This window comes from Stomoxys calcitrans, chromosome 5 (assembly GCF_963082655.1).
Source record: "Stomoxys calcitrans chromosome 5, idStoCalc2.1, whole genome shotgun sequence".
NCBI lineage: Eukaryota > Metazoa > Arthropoda > Insecta > Diptera > Muscidae > Stomoxys > Stomoxys calcitrans.
The window spans coordinates 139,496,486-139,521,418 of NC_081556.1; the positions used below are offsets into that span (position 1 = coordinate 139,496,486).

Genomic DNA, 24,933 nt, shown 5'->3' on the forward strand with positions numbered 1-24,933 from the left:
TTTGTGCCAAAAAAAGAGTTACTCTTATTATATGGAACTACTCATAACATTGAACACTGAACGGAGAGATAAAACTCTCTATGGAATAGAAAATGAGAGAGAGAAAGAGAGAGAAATCACAATATATGAGTAAGCGTGCAAATTTGCCCATGAACATTCCATTAAGGAACAGGTGCAATCAATGAGTGCAGTCCGATTCATGTTTAAGCTCAATGATAAGGGGCCTCCTTTTTATAGCCGAGTCCCAACGGCGTGCCGCTGCGGAACACCTCTTTTGAGGAGAAGTTTTTACATGGCATAGTACCTCACAAATGTCGCCAGCATTAGGAGGGGATATAACCACCGCTGAAAATTTTATGATGGTCTCGCCGGTTTTCGAACCCAGGCGTTCAGCGTCATAGACGGACATGATTACCTCTGCGCTACGGTAGGAAAGCATGGGGGTGGGTATTATTGTGTATCTCCTCTGTTTATACTAACGAACCGGTGTGCTTCGCTACAACCTGATGTGGCTTCTATACAACCTCAGGTAAGATATTATGAACCGGGCGCCAGGGCCATGGGTCCTTCTTCATTACGATAATGCTTTGTCTTACAAATATCATATCTGATACAAAAGCCTGGATCAATCTTATACTAAATTTGGAAGGACTCGTACTCTACTCCCACAGAATCTTCATTTGAGTCCCATATTGTCCCGATAGGCTTGCATGTCCGTTAGAGAGGTTTTTGTGGCGGGCCCGCAGATACTTGGCACCGAATTGGAATCATACTTTATTCTTTAAGTCCTTTCGTTTAAGTCCCATATTCTCCCGGTCGGTTAATATATACGTTTAATGGATTTTTGGCGGCCTTTAGATACTCATTCCCTAATATTATCAGATACGTACTCTACTTCTAAGGACTTTTTATACCAACTACCGATGGATGGGGGTATATACATTTTGTCATTCCGTTTGCAACACATCGAAATATCCATTTCCGAATCTATAAAGTATATATATTCTTGATCACCGTAAAGATCTAAGGCGATTTAGCCATATCCGTCCGTCTGTCTGTTGAAGTCACGTTACAGTATTTAGAAATAGAGATATTGAGCTGAAACTTTGCACAGAGCAGGATAAGTTCGAAGATGGGCTATATCGGACTATATTTTGATATAGCCCCCATATAGACCGATCCGCCGATTTAGGGTATTAGGCCCATAAAAGCAACATTGTTTACCCGATTTTGGTGAAATTTGAGACAGTGAGTTGTGTCGATACAGTGAGATCGGTCCAGATTTGGATATAGCTGCCATATAGACCGATCTCTGGATTAAATGTTTTGGACACATAAAAGGCGCATTTATTGTCCGATGACGCCGAAATTTGGGACAGTGAGTTGTGTTGGCCCCTCGAAATCTTTCTGCAATATGGCCAGATCAGTACAGATTTGAATATAGCTGCCATATAAACCGATCTCGCGAAATTTGACACAGTGAGTTATGTTAGGCTTTCCGACATCCATGTCGTATATGGTTCAGATCGGTCTTTATTTTGATATGGCTACCAAAAAGACCAATATTTTGTTATACAAAACCTACTTATTAGACCACTCAATATCCGTGTAGAATTTAGTCCAAATCGGAGCATATTTCGATTTAGCTGCTTTGCATTTTTCACTGGATTATGACGAAAGGTGGTTTACAGTTATGCCAGAGGTGATGGGTATCCAAAGTTCGGCCCGACCGAACTTAACGCCTTTTAACTTGTTGAGTTTGATATTGTCACGATCATTCCATATATTTCTTTGGGTGGCACCCCCACACTTGGTGCAGAGTTGAGAAATCAAATACCTACATCCAAATACTTTCCTATTGAGTCCGGTCGGACTACTTTTCGTTTGGGGCTGGGGTTTTTTTAGGATAGAAGAAATTTTGGGAGTGACGGCTAGCCTACAGAAGCCCATACCATTCCTATAGGTCTACTTTTACAATGTGGGATTTGAATATGATGGGGCGGAGGGGCGTGGCTGTTAATTTGCCTATTTTACTCCCAATTACCTTTCATTTGAGCTCCATATTGTCCCAATTGGCTTACATGTCCGTTTTGGAGGCGGGATGACCCTCTTGAGCCTTTTTCGTACTCTTTTACAAAAAAACCTTTCATTCGAGTCCAATATTGCCCCTATCGGCCCCCTTTTCATTTTCGGTGCTACATTTTGGGTAAGGTTGAGAGTTGTTGTTAGAGCCAAATTTCCGTATGTGGAGGTAGCCATCCTCGTCAAGGTTCAAGGAAAGAAAGCTCGTTGAAATCCATGGAACCCATCGTTGTTGGAACATCATGGTCATTGGTTATTTAAAGGTGTCAATATCTTACTTTACATATACTTTTCTTAGCTATGACAGAACGTTTGTCCCATTAGCCGAACTCAAAATACCCTTCCAACCCATTGAATAGCAATACAATTAGAAAATTTAAACGAAAACAATGCAATTTTTAAATTTTTCTCTCGGTGGGAAGGAGGTTAAAACTTTTCTGGGGGGTGCTAAGCCCACCCACCACACGCCTTTCTACGCTTACGGTTTTCACCAGGCTTTGAGTCCGGGTGCCCAGATGGGTATTCACACACATAATTTCCACCTAGATGGGTCAATAAATTTATATAGCCCCCATATAAACCGAACCCACGACTTGTTTCTCTGAGGCTATAGAAGCCTGTTCATCGGATTTCATTGAACACCAAATCCTACAAAGATAGGTCAGTATATAGATATATAGCCCCAAAACCAAACGCTGGATTTGAATCTTGAGCAACATTCTCATCCGATTTGGTACGTAATCCCCAGCTTTGACTTCTTGAGTTCCTAAGATGCTCAATTTACTCGATTTGGTTGAAGTTTGTTAAGTGAAGAACACTTAAACCTTCCAATATTCACATCAAATGCTGACATGGTATGGGCAATATCGAAATATTGAAAATAAATATTTTCAAATTTAGATGAGTTATGTTATCCTACACCTAAATAATCCTTAAATCTAAATATAAATTAAATATGGAGTTAAATTTTTAAAATTTACCCAATCCCTTTGACAGTATAAAAAATACTTCCACCTTAGATTATCTTCTATGCTCAACCTCTTTTAAAATACTGATTCATTTTAATTGGAGCAAAAGATAAGAGAAGTATCATAACAAATTAAAATAACAATTGAAGGCCTATATTTCTTTACCATTTTAATTGGGCAAATTCGGTGGGAGAGAGAATGTTCATCGGTTATTCTATTCTCAAGTGCACCAAATTTAATCGATATCAAATTTTCATTTATTAACAGGCTTTTTTTTTTGTTGTCAGTTCTTAGCTAGGGGGTGGTGTAGATGTGAGCTGAGAGAGAAATGTATGCACGGAATGTATGAATATTTGGCATGGTCATTACTCTCTTCTCCTCGTGATGTTTACCAACATCAAGTTAAACAAATGTGAGCGCAAATTAAATTTTAAACAAATCCCCTGTGAGACTAATAATGAAAATAAAAAGCTTTTCTTAATACTCAACACACGTATGGACATTAGAGTGGGTCACAATTAGTTAAATTTTTTGAAATAAAAAAATATTTTAGAGAAAAAATTAAAAAAAAAATATGTATATATATATATATATATATATATATATATATATATATATATATATTATTTATATATATATATATATATATATATATATATATATATATATATATATATATATATATATATATATATATATATATTATATATATATATATATATATATATTTTTTGTTTTTTTTTTAATTCTTACCTATTTTATTTAAAATATTTTTTTTTAATTTCAAAAATTTATAATTTTGCCCAAAAAGTTTTGAAATTTTATTTATTTACATTCATTATTTAATAAGTAAATTCAACAACTAGTCCCACTTCAATGCACATATTTCTTGTTATTTACTATGTGTGGCAATACGAGTACATTTTTATGGCCACATATTTTGTGTGACGATATCAAGTACATCGTTGTCGTAATTCTAGGTTTGTAATCTTAATTCAAACAAAATGTCATTAAAAATGGATAGCCAATAAAAATTACAATTTTCTTAATTGTAAAACGCTTCAAATTGGATATAAAGGACAAGCTATTGTTGACATAAATTTTAATTTACAATTTTTGAGAAAATTCTAGAAAAAAGAAATTTTGATTTTCTTAGGTGACTGCTTTACTTTTTTCGTCCAACGATATAAACAAACGCTTTGGTTAAGTTATTCTTGTTCAGTCATATTTTAAAGGAATTTCCTGGGCACCACAATTTTTCAAGCGATATAGGTTCAGCAAAAATCCTCATCTAGCCGTCACTCTTTGAAGTAGTCTATGAAAATACTATAAATTTTGAATGAATATATTTATGAAAGCTAAATTTTGACTCGAACTAATTTTATTTAGGAATACATATGTTTTCTATGTTAATAAAGTTTAACAAGTAATAGTGTGCTGAGTTCGGCCGAGCCAAATCTTGGCAACCCACACAAATGAACTTAGTTGTAGGGTATAGCTGCACCATACTTATCACGATTGTTGGGCGCCATAACATGTGCCCGGCACGGTATAGCTGTGAGCAGTGTTGCCACTCAAAAAAATTATTTCCTACCAAAATTTAAGAAAAATACTACCAAACCCGACCAATACCTACCATGCAAATGCGTATTTTGCCCATGAACATTCCACTCAAGAACAGGGGCAAACTTCTGACATATCAATGAGTGCAGTCCGATTCATGTTTAAGCCCAATGATAAGGGGCCTACTTTTTATAGCCGAGTCTGAAAGGCGTGTCACAGTGCGAAAGAAGTTTTACATGGCATTGTACTTCACAAATGTTGCCAACATTAGGAGGGGAAAACCACCGCTGAAAATTTTTGTCTGATGATCTCGCCAGGATTCGAACCCAGGCGTTATGCGTCATAGGCGGACAAGCTAACCTCTGCGCTACAGTGGCCTCCACAAAAAATGCAGTATATGTTTTTATACCCTCCCCCGAAGAGTTGGCCATTCCATTTGCCGTTTTGGAGTTCGAAAGAAACGATCAGCCGATTTAAGTGTTTTAGCCCAGAAATGGGCTTTGCTACCCATTTTCGCCGTTACAGTGAGTTACATGGATCCTTCAAGATCTGATAATACACCAAATATTATCATTTTTGTATGCAGCTGCTACATAGCCCTGTTTTCCGATTGAAGGCAGAGAACGCACAAAAACCGTATTCCCTACCTACGAAATTTGTAAGAGCTCCCTTAATACCTGTGCCAGTTATAGTCAATATCAGAACTTACGCCCCTTTTACTGAAGCAATGAGAACGGAACTTTAACCCATTCCCGTACAATGGCTTTCTTCAGCGCATCAATACCGCCATATTTTTATACCCACTAACGAATGATGGTGGCTAGAGCGTGGTCCATAGTTTATTTCCTGTAAACGCTTTTAACCTTCTTGTTCCCATTTGACCACAGTGAGTCATTTACTTTGAAAAATTACCAAATGTTGCCAAAAATGATCAACATCCTGGTTTCTTTAATACCTAGGGTTTCGAATTGGATAAATTCGGAACGAGCGTGGTTTATATTATAATTCCTGTAGACCTTTTGAGCACACTATTTCCCAGTTGAAAATGTGGCATCATAAGGATAAATTACCAAATTAAGCCAAAAATTGCCAATACCTTGGTGTATGATTTTATGTTTGACATGTAGATGGCGCTTTGTCGTGAATTTTGTATTCCAAATATTTCCACATATATTTTGTTTTAGCACTTATATATCAATAGTGCCAAGAGAGAGAGAGCAGAATTGCTAGATACCCTCGGATCCTGTGCTGCATTAATCAGATTTCTTACCATATAACAATGTCTAAAACTTCTTTCCTAGCTCGATTACTAAAGGTGGATGTATCAGAACTATTACTGCCAAGGAAGAGTGATGATATTTTGCATCGCAGCCTATTAAACTCAACAGTCTGAAAATAAATGTAGCTCAAAATGGTATATGAAAATCAAATTTACCTTAATTGTCACTCAGTAGACATTAGTCCTTTAATGTCTACAATAAAACCTTAATGTCCTTAATAGCAAAAATATATGAACCAATGTCCTCCAACCTCATATTCCATCTAGAAAGTTAATGTAGATCAAAGTATTCTTTCTATGTGCAACTGTAATGCTTTCTTTGTTTAAGTACTTTTACTTTTTTCAACTTGTGAACTTAAAGAGTATGCACATTTCGTTATTCGACTTTGAATATCAATCCTTTTGTACTATTTTGTTTTATTCAAAGGATTACTAGAAGCTACCTGTATGCATGCTAGACATGCTTCTCTTCCATGGTTACAGTAAATTCAAAGGATTTGCGAAGGCGATGAGAGCAGAAGAGTGGCAAGAAGGTTTTTTATGACTGACATACATAGTGATTTGCATGCTTAACATGTGTTCTGGTACGTGCTAGTTCTTCAGCGGATAGCAACACTATACTGCACATACACACATGGGTAAATCTTAATTTGGGTCGATTTTCAAGTGATATACGTTGTTGGCATGAATTTCTTACACATCTGTGCCTTAGAAAATAGCAAAGCAGATTTAAATGTGGTTGATTTGCAAAATTGCCCATACAAATTCCATTTAGAAACAGAGAGATTGCTTCTCTCATATGAATAAGTGCTGTCCAATTAAAATTTTTGCTTTGTGATAAGGTGATTATTGTTAATAGCTGAGGCCAAAAGGCGTGTCGCAGAGCGATAACCCTTGTTAGAGAAGTTTAACATGACTGTGCATCTCTAAAGTAGTACCAGTATTAGTATAACCAGCCTTGTAAAAATAAACTGATGTTCTAGGAAGGAAACAAGGAAAGCAAGGAAGCTTTAGCCTCGTACCACTTTGGCGTGCCGCTGAGCGATAATACTTGTTAGAGAAGTTTTACATCACTTTGTCCTCTACAATGTCACCATCATTAGTATAATCAGCCTTGAAAAATATTCTGATGTTTTCGCCGCTATTTGAACCCAGAATTTCATTGTCGTATGTAAGGAGACTACCGTAACGACTGGGTTTGAATTGGGGATAGAACATTAGAAAAAATTTTTTCAGCGGTGGGTTTCCTTTTCTATGCATGGCATATTACCTCACAAATGTCCTTTCCAAAGAGGTGTCGCACTTAAGAAGGTTCCCTAGCAAAAAATGCAAATGCAAATTTTGCCCATGAACATTCCACTAAGAAACAGGGCATGAGTGCAGTCTGATTCAAGTTCAAGCTCAATGATAAAGGGCCTCCTTTTTATAGCCGAATCCGAGCGGCATGCCGCAGTGCGTCATCTCTCTCTCTCTCTCTGGAGAAAAGTTTTACATGGCATAGTACCTCACAAATGTTGCCAGTATTAGAAGGGAAAACCACCGCTGAAAAGTTTTTCTGATGGTCTCGCCAGGATTCGAAACCAGGCGTTCAGCGTCATAGGCGGACATGCTAACCTCTGCGCTACGATGGCCTCGCGAAGGTTCCCGAGCATTTAGCTTCAACTTGTATCGAACAGCACTCATTTGTATGTGAAAAGTTTGGTCCTGTTCCTTAAAGAAATATTCATGGGGAAATTTGCATGCAGGTATGCAAAGGTGGAGGCTACAGAAGAGAAAAAGTTTTCTATCAAGTTTTTGGCAAGAAGTCTTGAAAGCAAAAAACGTGATAAGTTCGGCTGGGCTGAATCTTGGAAAACCACCACCATGGATTCTTCAAAAAATGTTGGAAAATGAACTTAGACGAAGGGCATATGTGTACTCTACGTATCAAATTTCTGTCAAATCAGGCAAAAATTTAAGCTTCCAGGGGCCGTAGAAGACTTTTCGGGAGATCGGTTTCTATGGAGCTATACCAGGTTATAAGACGATTTCGATCATACTTACAATGGATGTTGGAAATCATAATAAACCACTACGTGCAAAGTTTCAGCCAAATCGATCAACAGTTGCTAGTTTTAGAGGACCAAGACGTCAACTTGGTAGGGGTTTATAAAGGAGTAATAACAGGTTATTGACCGATTTGTAAACACGTGTTTTGAAAGCAGCAACAGAACACTACGTACAAAAATTCAGCCAAATTGCATAAGAATTGCGGCTTCCAGGGGATCAAGAAGTATAATTGGGAGATCGCTTTATATGAAAGCTATATGAGATTGTACACCGATTTGGACCATAATTTGCAGGATCGTTGGAAATCGTAACAAAACGCTACATTCAAAATTTTCAGCACTATCGGATAGGTTAGGTTGGTATTTTATTTTAACCTTTGTAAACAATTTAAAACCTCTAGACAACGACCCGACACTTCAGATCTTATACTCCTGCCAATTAAAGCCTTCAATGCTGCATGCCGTAGATACATATATCAGATTGATCTATTCCTCTGTATACCACAATTTCCTCTGTCCTAGTTATCTCAAAGGCTTCTGCTTTCATTCAATGTACTGTCTAGTATGCGGATATGTCTGACTGGACTTCTCTTAAGCAGGTTGAGCTGCAATAGTCCAAACAGTGTCCGATCTGCGGACTACTTTATAAACAAATCGATTGGCTGGATTTCCATCATAAACTCCAGTGACTTTGTCGCTGTAGTGGCCATAGTGCCAATTATGAATCACAAGCAACCCTACTTACCCAGTCTAGATCAGGTACATGTTTCCCTTTATTCGTCACAGGCCACCAAACATGACAGCCATACGTCAGAACTGGCCTTACCACCGCCGAATACAGTCAGTGCATCAACCTAGGTTGTAGACCCCACTTACTGCCTATGTGCTTCTGACATGAGTAAAGAACTCCAAAGGCCTTCTTTACCTAATTGGTTCTATTTTATTTTGACTCCAATTTTCTATCGAGAATCACGCCAAGAAATTTAGCCAATTTAGACAACTTCAAAGTTACCCCCTGTAGTGTGGGTAGTTCGAATTCCGGAATTTTCCTTCTCATTGTGAACAGGACCAGTTCAGCCTTCCCAGCCCGCAATCCGCAGCCCTGGATTGGGGTCTAGGCCCACAGGCCAAAAAACCGTGCACTCAAGAGCGCCACTAAGAACGTTCGCTATGGTCTTAAGAAATTTACCCATGGCGAGGATGACAAGATCGTCTGCATATGCATACAACCTTACCCCTTTCATCTCCAGGTTGTAGACCCCACTTACTGCCTATACGCTTCTGACATCAATTGACAAAGAGCCGATAGGCTGTATTTATATTTCACACCAATTTGCCATAGAGAATTACGCCAAGAAATTTAGCCAATTTAGACAACTCCAAAGTTGCCCCCTGTAGTGTGGGTAGTTGGAATTCCGCAATTTTCCTTCTCATTGTGAACAGGACCAGTTCCGTCTTCCTAGCCCGCAATCCGCAGTCCTAGATTGCGGGCTAGGCCCACAGCCCAAGAATCCGTGCACACAAGAGTGCCGCTAAGAACGTCGCTATGGTGTTAAGAAATTTACCAATGGCGAGAATGATAAGATCGCTTGCATATGCATACACCTTTACCCATTTCACCACCAATCTAAATAGCCTCGCATCAACTACAACAATCCACTGCAGCAGTGAAATGACGCCGTCCTGTGGTATACCCCAGTTGGCATTAGCCCTTACTGACAATGACAATGCTGGCTATGATCTCGATGCGAAAGCATTTCCATTTCACCTGCCTCCCGTAACGCTCTCCCTATCGCATACACGTACACATTGTTAAAATCTCCTCCAATATCCAAAAATGAGGCCAAGATGAATTTCTTATAATCCAGTGTCCTCTCAATGTGATACACCGCACTGTGTAGAGCAGAGTCCACTGACCTGCACTTAAAATACGAGTGCTGGCATCGGGAGGAGTGGAACGCCCCATGTCAATCCTTATATGAAAATCCAAAATTCTCTTAAAATTCGTAACAAAGAAGGTGGAGGCACTAATCCTAAAATCCTCGGCCGTACTATATTGCAGCTTCCTTGCCTTTGGTATAAAAATCACCTTAACTCTCCTTCAAAACAAAAGAGACATTTTCTTTATAAACCCTTAACAACACAATGAATCTTCCTGATAGGCATTCGTAGGCCTTTTGCAGCATATTTGGGTAAATGCCGTCAGGTCCGGGTGACTTGTAAGGTCCGAAAGAGTTTAAAGCCCAACGGGCACTATCATAAGCAAGTCTCTTCGCCATATCAGCCGTATCACCGTCCTCCGTGATTACCAAATCGATTTTTGCTTCTTTCTGGGCCCGGAAAATGTGTCTCAAGCAAAAGCAGTAGAGTTTCACTAGGGGACTCGACCCATTCCCCATCCGGCTTCTGTACGTTTCCCCTGAATGGAGATTCCTTGGCTATTAGCTTCCGTGGTCTTGAAGTTTCCTTTATATTAGAGAATTCCTCGATCAACCTGACAAAGTCCTCCCTTTTGGACTTTCTCACTTCTTCTGATGAATTCTAACCTTATCCTTATAAGCTTCCTATAAATCTGTCACGACTGCGAAGTTCTCTTAGGATCCTGTTCCACCACCTTTATACTTTTTCCTCCTCGGCCTTCTCAATAGACAAGCCGATTTAAAGCAGAAGTCATTTTGGTCTCCAGGAGATGAACATGAAAATCTATATCCTCAAGTCCCAATTGGAATAACCTGCACCTTTTTACAAACTGACAATCTGATGTTTCCTATCGAGCCCAATGGGATAATAATTGGATCTTCGAGGGGCTCAAGAAGTCAAGTCGAATGATCACTTTATATTTTATTTACCGATATGGATCACTTACAATCCCCAAAGACCTACATCAATAAGAAGTATCTGTACAAAAGTTCAAGTGGCTATCTTTTCGCCTTCGATCGTTATCGTGATTTTCATAGAATGGCAGATGGATCGACTAGGTAAGGTAAGTTTAAGCTTAAAAGAGGGCGCGATGATTAATCGGCCCATGCCACTATAGACATACACCTAAGCCAGTAATCGGCTTGTTTTGCGCTCTTAATAATAAAAAGAAACCTCAAAAACATAACATCTAAGTCGGGAATTCCATGATCCCTAATTGTTTTCCATATCACGCCCCTAATTTTGGTTCGTGTCTGGTATTGTGTTTCCACTTTAGTGCCAGTGTCTATTAGCCGCGTAGCCGGGTAATGGAGAATGCCCCAACGTCTTATCATATTTCCCACATGCCCTACAAATGCTATCACTTGCCGCATCAATTTTGCATAAGGAGGATGAATCGACTAAGAATGTCAAGACGTTTAAGAATACTTTTTTGGGGTTGCAGTTCAATATTTCAAGGTGTTACAAAAGGATGAGGAGGCCACCGTAGCGCAGAGGTTAGCATGTCCGCCTATGACGCAGAACGCCTGGTTTGCAAACCTGACGAGACCATCAGAAAAAAATTTTCAGCGGTGTTTTTCCCCTCCTAATGCTGGCAACATTTGTGAGGTACTATGCCATGTAAAACTTTGCTCCAAAGAGGTTTCGCACTGCGGCACGTCGTTCGAACTCGGCTATAAAAAGGAGGCCCCTTATCACTGAGCTTAACTTGAATCGGACTGCACTGCAATGTTCATGGGCAAAATTTGTATTTACAAAAGCAATGACTAGATAAGTATGCCCCCCATTTTAAGGTGGGTATAAAAAGGATAACCATTGCCAAAATTGGCCGCTCTCATTAACACATGGTTGAGAAAATTTTAAATGGCTGCAACCTATTCTCGTTTTTGCAGATTTTTTCCATCTAAATTACACCTTATCGTTTTCCCATAAACCTACTATCAAATTCGACCTTTCTAAATTTACTTCAGGCAACTGAAACACAAGAAAAAACAAAAAAGATTGAATTTCGAAAGTCACGCAATGCCCCAATAAACCTAGGCTGACTGAATGTAAGCAATGCTGTAGTGGCAGTGATGTGTCGTAGTTATAAATAAAGCGAACGATGATTTAGACACCCCACTCATGACCTTTAAACCCATTGCAAAAACAAAGCTGCCATTTAAAGTTTTCACAGGCTTCATTATTGAGTGAATTATTTATTCTTTATAGACAATCCTAAAAAAATGTAAAATTCTTTTACAAAAATTTGAATGTTTCAAAATAATTTATTATACCCACCACCGTAGGATAGAGGGTATATTCATTTAGTCATTCCGTTTGCAACACATCGAAATATCAATTTTCGAGCCTACAAAGTATATATATTGGGTTGCCCAAAAAGTAATTGCGGATTTTTCATATAGTCGGCGTTGACAAATTTTTTCACAGCTTGTGACTCTGTAATTGCATTCTTTCTTCTGTCAGTTATCAGCTGTTACTTTTTGGTTGCTTTAGAAAAAAAAGTGTAAAAAAAGTATATTTGATTAAAGTTCATTCTATTAGGGTTTAAAAAGTAGATTAATTGTCTGAAAATGTTGCTTGTGTTGGAGTTCTCCGGTCCTGAAAAAAATATGACCGAGACCAGCCCCTAATGAGATATAACTACGCATATAGACCCGAGAAGAACAAATCAACACTTACCATGTCTTTGTAGACTACAAAGCCGCTTTCGATACTCTTTTATGTTCAAAGGTATTTCAAGCCATGTCTGAGTTTGGTATCCCTGCAAAATTAATAAGACTGCAGGATGACACTTGCTGATACGCGTCCCTCAGTAAGAATAGGAAAGAATCTCTCCGAACCATTTAATACCAAACGAGGTTTCAGACAAGGAGACAGCCTATCATGTGATCTCTTTAATATTCTGCTGGAGAAGATTATACGAGATGCAGATGTGAATAGATATGGCACACTAATCACAAGAGAACACATGCTACACGCCTATGCCGACGACATCGATATCATAGGACCGACCTACTGGAAGTAGTAACTGCAGCCTTTGAAAGAATCGAAAGAGAGTCAGTGAAAATGGGTCTGGCAGTAAATGGAGAAAAGACGAAATGGATGGTTTCAACTCCCAAAAAGCCTTGCACAACCGAGCAGATAAAGAAAATGGAGAAAGTTTGGAACCACAACTTTGAGACAGTATGAGCCACGAGCTCTATGAGCTATATGACGACGATAGCATAGTTACACGCATCAAAATACAACGGCTGCGTTGGCTAGGTTATGTTGTCAGAATGGATGAAGAAGCTCCAGCAAAGAAGTCTTTTGAAGGCAAACAGTACCACCGCAAACCGGGTAGACCAAAAGTCCGATGGAATGATCAAGTGGTGGGAGGCACCTCGAAACTTGGTATCAGAGATTTTAGAATGAGCGCAGAAGATCGAGGCGCTTGGAACGCTATTCTACGTTCGGCTAGTGAAACAAATATTCTGTCATAGCTAATTAAAGTAAAGTAAGTATTTAGTAGTGGAGTTATAATAAAATACGATGATTATTATATCCTTGTTTAATTTGGTCCACATCGGTCCCGATTTGGATAAGGGTGCGATATAGAAAGAACTCTCGATTTAAAGTCTTTGCACTACAAAAAGCGCATTTAGTATACGATTTTGTTGAAATTTGACGCACTGACTTATGTTAGGCTTTTCGACATCCGTGCTCTTTATGATTCAGATCGGTTCATATTTGGATATAGCTGCCAAAAAGACCAATATTTTGTTCTATAGAATTGAACAGTGACTTATATTTATTAGACCACTCAATGTCTGTGACGAATTTGGGCGCATAAGTTATCCAATAATCACTGGATTGTGACGAAAGGGGGTTTACATATATACCCGAGTTGGTGGGCCCGGCCGAACATAATGCCTTTTTACTTGTTTTTAAATATTTTTAGCGTTATTTGCTCCTTTTTTTACTTGTTTTTAAATATTTTTAGCGTTATTTGCTCCAAAGTTGCTTTTACCGAGCTCATGACATTAAAAATGTTATTAAAAACAAGTAAAAAGGCGTTAAGTTCGGCCGGGCCGAACTTTGGATACCCACCACCTCGGGTATATATGTAAACCACCTTTCATCAAAATTCGGTGAAAATTTCATACCTTATACTCATATACCTCATACCGATCTGAACTATATACGACACGGATGTCGAAAAGCCTAACATAAGACTTTGTCAAATTTCAGTGAAATCGGATTATAAATGCGCTTTTTATGGGGCCAAGACTTTAAATCGAGAAATCGGTCTACATGGCAGCTATATCCAAATCTGGACCGATTTGGGCCAAGTTGCGTCAACATGTCGAAGAGCCTAACACTAAGCACTGTCCCAAATTTCGGTGGAATCGGACAATAAATGCCTCTTTTATGGGCCCTAAACCTTAAATTCAGAGATCGGTCTATATGGCAGCTATATTCAAATCTGGACCGATCTGGGCAAAATTTAAGAAGGACGTCGAAGAGCCTAACTAAACTCACTGTCTCAAATTTCAGCGACATCGGACAATAAATGCGTCTTTTATGGCCCCAAAACCTAAAACCTAGATATCGGTCTATATGGCAGCTATATCCAAATCTGGACCGATCTGTGCGATATTGCAGAAGTATGTCAAGGGGCTTAACTTAACTCACTGTTCCAAATTTCGGGGACATCGGGCAATAAATGAGCATTTTATGGGCCCAAAACCATAAATCAAGAAATCGGTCTATATGGCAGCTATATCCAAATCTGAACCGATCTGGACCAAGTTAAAGAAACATGTTAAAGGGCCTAAGACAACTCACTGTCCCAAATTTCAGCGAAATCGGATAGTAAATGTGGCTTTTATGGGCCTTAGACCCTAAATCGGAGGATCGGTCTATATGGCAGCTATATCCAAATCTGTACCGATCTGGTCCAAATTAACGAAGGAAGTTGAAGGGCCTAACACAAAGCCCTGTCCCAAATTTCAGCAAAATCGGATAATAAATGTGGCTTTAATGGGCCTTAGACCCTAAATCGGAGGATCGGTCTATATGGCAGCTATCTCCAAATCTGTACCGATCTGGTCCAAATTAACGAAGGAAGTTAAAGGGCCTAACACAAATCTCTGTCCCAAATTTCAGCGAAATCGGATAATAAATGTGGCTTTTATGGGCCTTAGACCCTAAATCGGAGGATCGGTCTATATGGCAGCTATATCCAAATCTGGACCGATCTGAACCAAATTGACAAAGGATGTCGAAGGGCCTAACACAACTCACTGTCCCAAATTTCAACAAAATCGGATAATAAATGTGGCTTTTATGGGCCTAAGACCCTAAATCGGCGGATCGGTCTATATGGGGGCTATATTAAGATATAGTCCGATATAGCCCATCTTCGCACTTAACCTGCTTATGGACAAAAAAAAAATCTGTGCAAAATTTCAGCTCAATATCTCTATTTTTAAAGACTGTAGCGTGATTTCAACAGACAGACGGACGGACATGGCTGGATCGTCTTAGATTTTTACGCTGATCAAGAATATATATACTTTATAGGGTCGGAAATGGATATTTCGATGTGTTGCAAACGGAATGACAAAATGAATATACCCCCATCCTTCGGTGGTGGGTATAAAAATAGGTTGAATAAAAATGTTCCAGCATAAGACAATCGGGACACAAAAATAGCAGACACGTTTCTTGGGTGGTAAGTCTAGTCATCAGGGCCATTGTGTATCATATCCGTCCGTCTGACCGACACACAGTTTCATAGCTTTTTAGATCATATGTTGAAGAGTTAGTGTTTTATTTATGGGAAACTTGTTTATGGAAAAATCAAAGATAATTTGAAAGAAAGAAAATCTCTGATCCTTGAGCTCGTCTCGAATGAGAAACAAACAAAAATTGTAAAATTAAAAGATCTTCGCCCTTATAGACAAAACACATGAAAATGGAAAAAAATCGGCAGAGCCCGGCCGTGACTCGAACCTGGGCACAGGGAGCAACAGCGAGAGCCATTACCGTTGTCTAGCGTTCAAAACCATCAATACTTCCAACAGATGCACAGAATCATGTGCATATCATGTGAGCAGTGTAATTTGTGCAGACAGAAAATTTGCCACTACACAAAAACACTTGCATTGGGAAAAGTACAGCTAATAGACAGGGTTGTCGAGCGTGGTTAATGTGGTATTTGTATCACAGAGGCGTTTTCGCGAAAAAGTCGGTACAAGTACAACATACCAGCGTACGGCCTTTGAAGCCTTCATACCTAATATGGTTGATGAGTGATTGTAACTAAATTACTAATCGCATCCCATAGTGGTTGGTGGGTGTTGCGATCTATGGCTTTCCTTTTCCATTTGCAAAGAATATCTCCGATTATTGAGCTCGTCTTGAAAGAAAAATAAACAGAAAGACATTTTAATTTATGAACTTATCAAAATTTTAATTTCATGGGAAAAATTTAAATTTAATTTTCTTTTTAATATCATGGAGGTATTTGAACATGGTAGTGAAGATGTAAGCATATAATTAGAAAAACTCATTAAACAAAATCCCAATACGCGTTCCAAAACGAACTATGAAAATTCTCCCACAACCTTTAGCCATCATTAACCTTTAACATCGTAATACAACGCTGATGCATTTCAAGTGCGTATGATATAAATCTAAACTTAATCATCAATGATATCTGGTTAAGATTGCCGTATATTTTTGTTTTTGTTGTGTTCACCCCTATTGGCATTCTATCAAAGCAAATAGACCAAATCAATATCTAGACAATATTCAATATAAAACAAAAAAAAAAAATAATAATGCAAAGCGTCAAACAAGCTTCCAATAAAATTGAAAAAAAATTTATGGAGCCAAGTATTGAATGTCTTTTTTCAGTTAGAGTGATATTAGCGAAGCGTTAAAGATGACGGATGTGTGGCGGTTAACCATCAATTAGTTTCTTAAATTACATGAGGCATGATGTAAAAATATGTGCGGAAAAAAACACAGGAAAATAGTGACAAAAGCTGCTTTTAATTAAATAACACTGGCAAATGTTAAATGTGAAAATTACATTGAAGTTACATATATAAATAATTTTTCCGAAGCATTCACTAAATAATTAAATTACGGAAATGAAATAAATAGCACTAGATTCAGTAGCCGATTTGTTATTGAGCCTAAAAACGAATATGGGGGTTTTTGGGTTTGAAAAAAGCCAACTACATTGTAATGACAAGGTTATTTATAATTGAGAGGAATTCAAATGGAGCGTTGATTTTCCAAGACAATATTAAACCTCCTGCCGTTGAACAAATCTTTATAAAAATACTGGCTGACCCGGGCCCGCTCCGCCGCGCCTACTTTTACTTTATATGGAACAAAACTATCCTTTGGAAATTTATTTTCGACAATTAAAGAGCTTTTAGTAAAATACCATGTTACGAAATATAGAATATGTATATCGCTTGACTAATAGCATAACAAAATAAATGCTTTTATCTGAATCCCAAATTTTCTTTATTGGTCTACGAAATCGCTCGAATGTTTTAGGATCATTTAAGTTTGGATGTTACTCCACTCTTAAAAGACTTTATTTGGAAGTGGGAAGGCCCCAGGGTGGTGGTTGTTGGGTTTAGGGGGTAGTGTGGACACCCAGCGTGGACTCCCGAAAGTGGGTATGAATTTCGTACTCTACTCCCAAATACCTCTCATTTGAGCCCCATATTGGCATGATCGATAAAAATGTATTCCCGAATTAGGGGTGTTTTCGGGGATGAGGTGGTCCCCCAGACAATTAGCACTGAAAAAAATATAAGCATCGTGCTCTATTTTCAAATTTATTTAAACCTTCATATTTAAACCCTCATATTGCCATTTATTTAAACCCTCATATTGCCATTGGTTTAAGGGGAGTTTATGGGATTAGACGTCCCCCAAACACTTAGCTCCAAAATTGTTTATCAAATTCCTTTTCTAATCTCAAATACCTTTCAATTGAGGAACATATTGCCATGGTCGGTAAATTTGTACTCTTTGGAGGGTGTTTTGGGGAAGGGGCTCTGCACCAAATACATGATCCCACATTTGGATATCAGATTCGTAGTCTACACCCAAATACCTTTATTTAAGCCCCATATTGCGTAGTCAGTAAATAATTGCTGTTTGTGTTTGGGGGAAAAAAATGGCCCTGAAAGTGGGTATCAATTTCGTGCTCTACTCCCCAATACCTTTCATTTGAGCCCCACATTGACATGGTCGGTAAATATTCCCGATTTAGGGGTGTTTTGAGGTGGTCTCCAAACACTTAATCCTGAAAATATATCAGGATCGTGCTCTACTCTGATATATCATTTATTTGAAACCCATATTACCATTGGCCGCAAAATTGGGTATTGCAAAAGTTAGCTAATATGTCCGGTTTAAGGTATGGACCCTTAAAACTATCAATATCGAACTCCACTTTCTTTAAGGCCCAAATTGTCATTGTGAGCAAATACGTCCTATTTGGGGGTTGTTATAAGGGTAGGTCGTCCCTTAGACAGTTTGTCCGGAATGTTGATATCAGATTCGTGGTCTACTACCAAATACATTTCACTTGAGCCCCATATTCCATAGTCTGCATAAATGTCCGGTTTGGGAGGTGTTTTGGATAGTGGGGCGGCCACTCAGTGACTTGGCACTGAAAATATATATCAGATTCGTGTTCCAATCTAAAATACCTCCTCCTCCCCATATTGTAATGGTCAGCAAATACGCCATTTTTGGGTGGTGTTATGGGGGTGGGGTGGCGCCATAAATACTTTTCCCGAACATTGATATAAGATTCGTGCTTTACTTCCAAAGACCTTTCATTTGAGCCCCATATTGCAATGGTCGTACATTTAACCTCATTGGGGGGTGTTTTTGGAGACGGGCGGCTCCCCAAACACTTTGTCCCACATTTGGATATCGCATTCGTATTCTACACTCAAATACCTTTTATTTGAGCCCCACATTGCCATGGTCAATAAATAAGTCCTTTTTGGGGGTTGTTTTTGGGGAGGGACGGCCCCCAAACATGCGGTCGCACATTTTGATATCAGATTCGTATTCTACTCCAAAAACTTTTCATTTAAGACGTCGAATGAAACACCTCACGCTAAATTTTGTACAGATCGGAGCAAAACTGTGGCTTCTGCAAGCTTAAAAGGCAATATCGGATGAAAGATATATATAGGAGCTATATCTAAATCTGACCCGATTTTGATGAAATTTTGCACACGTATTAAAAAGGTCAAACAAAAAACCTCTTGCCTAATTTTACACAGATCGGACCAAAATTGTGGCTTCTACAGGCTTAAAAGGCCATATCGGATGAGATATATATATATGGGAGCTATATCTAAATTTGGTCCGATTTTGATAATATTTTGCACACCAATGGGGACGTCGAATTAAACATCTCATGTCAAATTTTGTAGAGATCGGACCAAAACGGTGGCTTCTACAGGCTTAAAAGTCTATATCGATTGAAAGATATATATATGAGAGCTATATCTAAATCTGAACCGAAATTAATAGCGTTCATCCTTGGACCAAACAAAGAACTTGTGCAGAATTTCATGACAATCAGAAAACAAATGCGACCTGTACCTTGATCACATGAATATATGGACAGACAGACGGACATAGCTAAATCGAATCGGGGAGTGATTCTAAGCCGATCGGTATATTTATAAATGGGTCTAGCTCTTCTCCTTCTAAGCGTTGCAAACAAATGCACAAAGTTATGATACCCACTACCACAGTGGTGGTGTACGGTATAAAAAGGTATTTAATGGGTATTTACCGTATAAATACCCAAGCATTGGTTATTTACCCGGTAGAAACCAATGCAATATTTCAGCCAAATCGGATAAGAATTGTGTCCTATAAGGGCTACAAAAGTGTAGTCGGGAGATCAGTTAATATGGGAGCTACACCAGGTTACAAACCGATTTGAGCCATACTTAGCACAGGCAGAACAAAATTTTTCATACAAAAATTTCAACCAAATCGCATAAAAATTGTGCCGTCCAGAGGCTCAAGAAACCAAGATCCTAGATCGGTTTGTACAGCAGCTATATCCATTTGGTACGCACTTAGCACAATTGTTGTAAGGCATAACAAAACATTTCATGCAAAATTTCAGCCAAATCGGATAAGATTTGCGCCGTCTAGAGGCTCAAAAAGTCAAGATCCCAGATCGGTTTATATGGCAGCCAGCGACGTAGCCAGGCAAAATTTCAATGAAATGTTTTTTTAGCAAAGTTTTAATGAAACTTTTCCTATGAAAAAATTTCAATGAAATTTTTCCTTAAGACAAAATTTCAATGAAATTTTTCCTTAAGACAAAATTTCATTGAAATCTTTCCTAAAGACAAAATTTCAATGAAATGTTTCCTAAAGACAAAATTTCAATGAAATGTTTTCTAAAGGCAAAATTTCAATGAAATGTTTTCTAAAGGCAAAATTTCAATGAAATGTTTTCTAAAGGCAAAATTTCAATGAAATTTTTCCTAAAGACAAAATTTTAATGAAATTTTTCCTAAAGACAAATTTTCAATGAAATTTTTCCTAAAGACAAAATTTCAATGAAATTTTTCCTAAAGATAAAATTTCAAAGAAATTTTTCCTAAAGACAAAATTTCAATGAAATTTTTCCTAAAGACAAAATTTTAATGAAATTTTTCCTAAAGACAAAATTTCAATGAAATTTTTCCTAAAGACAAAATTTCAATGAAATTTTTCCTAAAGACAAAATTTCAATGAAATTTTTCCTAAAGACAAAATTTCAATGAAATTTTTCCTAAAGACAAAATTTCAATGAAATTTTTCCTAAAGACAAAATTTCAATGACATTTTTCCTAAAGACAAAATTTCAATGAAATGTTTTCTAAAGACAAAATTTCAATGAAATTTTTCCTAAAGAAAAAATTAAATAAAATTTTTCCTAAGGACGAATTTTCAATGAAATTTTTCCCAAAGACAAAATTTCAATGAAATTTTTCCCAAAGACAAAATTTCAATGAAATTTTCCCTAAAGGCAAAATTTTAATGAAATTTTCCCTAAAGACAAAATTTTAATGAAATTTTTCCTAAAGACAAAATTTCAATGAAATTTTTCCTAAAGACAAAATTTCAAAGAAATTTTTCCTAAAGACAAAATTTTAATGAAATTTTTCCGAAAGACAAAATTTCAATGAAATTTTTCCTAAAAACAAAATTTCAATGAAATTTTTCCTAAAGACAAAATTTCAATGACATTTTTTTGTAAAGACAAAATTTCAATAAAATTTTCCCCAAAGACAAAATTTCAATGAAATTTTTCCTAAAGACAAAATTTTAATGAAATTTTTCCTAAAGACAAAATTTCAATGAAATTTTTCCTAAAGACAAAATTTCAATGAAATTTTTCCTAAAGACAAAATTTCAATGAAATTTTTCCTAAAGACAAAATTTCAATGATATTTTTCCTAAAGACAAAATTTCAATGAAATTTTTCCTAAAGACAAAATTTCAATTAAAATTTTCCTAAAGACAAAATATCAATGAAATGTTTCCTAAAGACAAATTTTCAATAAAATGTTTACTAAAGACAAAATTTCAATGAAATTTTTCCTAAAGAAATAATTTCAATGAAATTTTTCCTAAAGACAAAATTTCAATGAAATTTTTCCTAAAGACAAAATTTCAATTAATTTTTCCTAAAGACAAAATTTCAATGAAATTTTTCGTAAAGACAAAATTTCAATGAAATTTTTCCTAAAGACAAAATTTCAATGAAATTTTTCGTAAAGACAAAATTTCAATGAAATTTTTCCTAAAGACAAAATTTCAATGAAATTTTTCGTAAAGACAACATTTCAATGAAATTTTTCCTAAAATAAAAACTGTTCAATTCAATTGCTAACTGTTCTTGTCGTCTACCCTATACTCCACATTTGGAGAACATTTGATATTGAATATCAGTTTTTATTCCAATATAAATAAAATATTATGCTACTACTTTGGAAAAAGACTACGCCCGCTATGTTTTAGTTTACCTTATTTTTGAATGAATGTACAATGACATCAGATTGAAAAGCTGTAATAACCCCAATACTATGAATCAATTGTTTTGTTTAAGGAGACCTTCATTTATTGATAGCGAACTAACAAATAAACTGATAAACTAAAATAGTTGATTTCGATTGAATGCATTCGTTATATCAAGGAATGTCAGGGTCCACACCATTGCCCTCTCCTCAAAACACGATGTCTATCTATGGCTTCCCAAGAAAAGGAATTAGACTTAGGCATGCATAAATGCAGATCATTGTTAGAAAGGGGATGTTCAATGAGACGTAGTTAAGATGAAACATTGACAACTGGCTATCTTGCACCCACCATCCATCCCAACGACACGATGCCACTACATTATCACATCTAAAAGGTGGTGGTTGCATGTTGCTTGCAACATTTCATAATGCATTTACCGCAATCATTTTCGAGTAGAACTCAAATTTCCACTTCAACTTAACAGACAAATGTGTGAAGGAATAAACGCCAAATGCATTGCCTAGCCGGTAGATTTTGATCAGAGTTGCCATGTTTAAAAAAAAATGATCCGCTCAAATAGGGTTGATCGAGCTTAGTGAGAACAAGAATGTTACTAGAAAAGAGAGCTTCATTAGAAACAGATAAAAGCGTGCTAAGTTTGGCCAGGCCGGGTCTTATATACCCTCCACCATGGAACGCATTTATCAAGTTCTTTGCCCGAGGAGAGTGGATAAGAATTGCTATGCTATGAGAGCTATTTCAGGTTATGAACCGATTCGGGCCATACACAAAAATTTTTTGTGTTTAAATTTTTAAATTTTTGAATCGTATTAATCACCACATTAACCACGCTAGACAACCCTGTCTATTGGCTGTCCTTTTTCCCAATGAATGTATTTTCGTGTAATGACGGATTTTTTTCTGCGACAATTACACTACTTCCATGGTGCTCATCATTCTGTACATCTGTTGGAAGTTGTATTGATGGCTTCGTACGCTAGACAACGGCTCTCGCTGTTGCTCCGTGTGCAGAGGTTCGAATCCCTACCGCGCTCTGCAAAGAAAATCTCCGAACATTGAGCTCGTCTCGAAAGAGAAACAAACAAATTGAAAAATTATTTCAATCAATAATTTTTTCAATTGAATACGGATTTTTATACCCTCCATGATAGGATGGGGGTATGCTTAATTCGTTTGTAACTCCTCACAATATTCGTCTAAGGCCCCATAAAGTATGTATGTATATTCTTTATCGTCATGATATTCTAAGTCGATCTAACCATGTCCGTTTTCTTATGACATACAATAACTGTGCTAAGTATGGTCAAAATCGGTTCATACCCTGGTATAGCTGTCATATAAACCGATTTCGGATCTTGACCGCTAGAGGGCGTAATTATTATCTGATTTGGCTGAAATTTTGCATGAATTGGTTTGCTTTAACTGCCAACAAATATGTTAAGTATGGTCCAAATCTGTTTATAACCTGATGTAGCTGCCATAAAAATCGATCTTGGATCTTGACTTCTGGAGCCGCTACAGGGCACAAATGTTTCCGATTTGGCAGAAATTTTGCGTGATGTGTTTTGTTATGACTTCCAAAAACTGTGCCAAGTATGGTTCAAATCGGTCCATAACCTGATATAGCTGCCATTTAAACCGATTTCAGTTCTTGAAATTTTGAGTGGCTAGAGGGCTCAATTATTATCCTATTTTGCTTGAAGTGTGGTCGGTTCATAACCTGATATAGCTCTGATATAAATCGATCTTCCGATTATGCTTCTTGAGCCTATAGAGGCCGAAATTCTCATCGGATTTTGCTGAAATTTTGCACAATGTGACTTCCACTTTGGTCTCCAACAGCCAAACCAATTATGGCCCCAATCGGTTTATAACTTGGTATAGCTCCAATAGCATAGCAATTCTTATCCATTATCATTTGCTTTTCAATAAGAAGATATGGGGCAAAGAACTTGACAAATGCGATCCATGGTGGAGTGTATATAAGATTCGGTCCGGCTGAACTAAGCACACTTTTACTGTTGTTTTTTTTTCCTGTTACGATTGTGATTGAAATTTGGGCAATTTTCAATTAAAAATTTATTCAGTCATTTTTTTAATTGAATCTGATCTTTTTATACCCTCTGGTACACTCTGGTACATAGTATTATAACTTTGTGTTTTTGTTTCCAACACTAAGAAGGAGAAGAGCTAGACCCACCCATAAGTATACTGATGGGCTTAGAATCACTTTCGATTCGATTTAGCTATGTCCGCCGGCCGCCGCCACAGGTTGCATTTGTGGTCCGACTGTCATCAAATTTTGCACAAGTCACTTTTTTGGTCCGAAAAGGCGGACGCTATTAATTTTGATCGGTCCAGATTTAGATATAGTTCCCATATATATCTTTCATCCGATATGGCCAATAAAAGCTATAGAAGCCACAATTTTAGTCCGATCTTCACAAAATTTGGTATGAATTGCTTTTTGTGACGTCCCAATATGTGTGCAAAATTTGATCAAAATCTCGCAGATATGTTTAGATCAGTTGCAAATCGGGCGATACATATATGTGGGAGCTATATCCAAATCTGAACCGATTTTGATAAAATTTTGTATATATGTTATGATCAGTAAGAGAACATTCGGTGCCAAATTTTGTGCAGATCTGTTGAAAATTGTGGCTACTACGGCCATTTAAGTGCAAAGCGGACGATACATATATATGGGAGCTATATCTAAATCTGAACCGATTTAGATAAAATTTTGCAGATATGTTAGGATCAGCAAGAAAACAATCCATGTCAAATTTTGTGCATATCGGTTGAAATTTGTTGTTACTACGGCCATTTAAGTGTAAATCGGGCCTTACATATATATGGGAGCTATATCTAAATCTGAACCGAATTTTACCAAAATCAACAGCGTCCGTTCTTGGGCCAAAAAAGTGATATGTGCAAAATTTCGTGATGATTGGACAGGAAATACGACCCGCATCTT

At 37.3% G+C, this 24,933-nt stretch overlaps 1 protein-coding gene across 2 annotated transcripts in view; it reads left to right on the forward strand.

Annotated features, from left to right (window-relative positions):
* Nucleotides 1-24,933, forward strand: part of LOC106090801 (ras-related protein Rab-38) — a 54,964-nt gene that overhangs the window by 14,102 nt on the left and 15,929 nt on the right. The window lies entirely within an intron of this gene.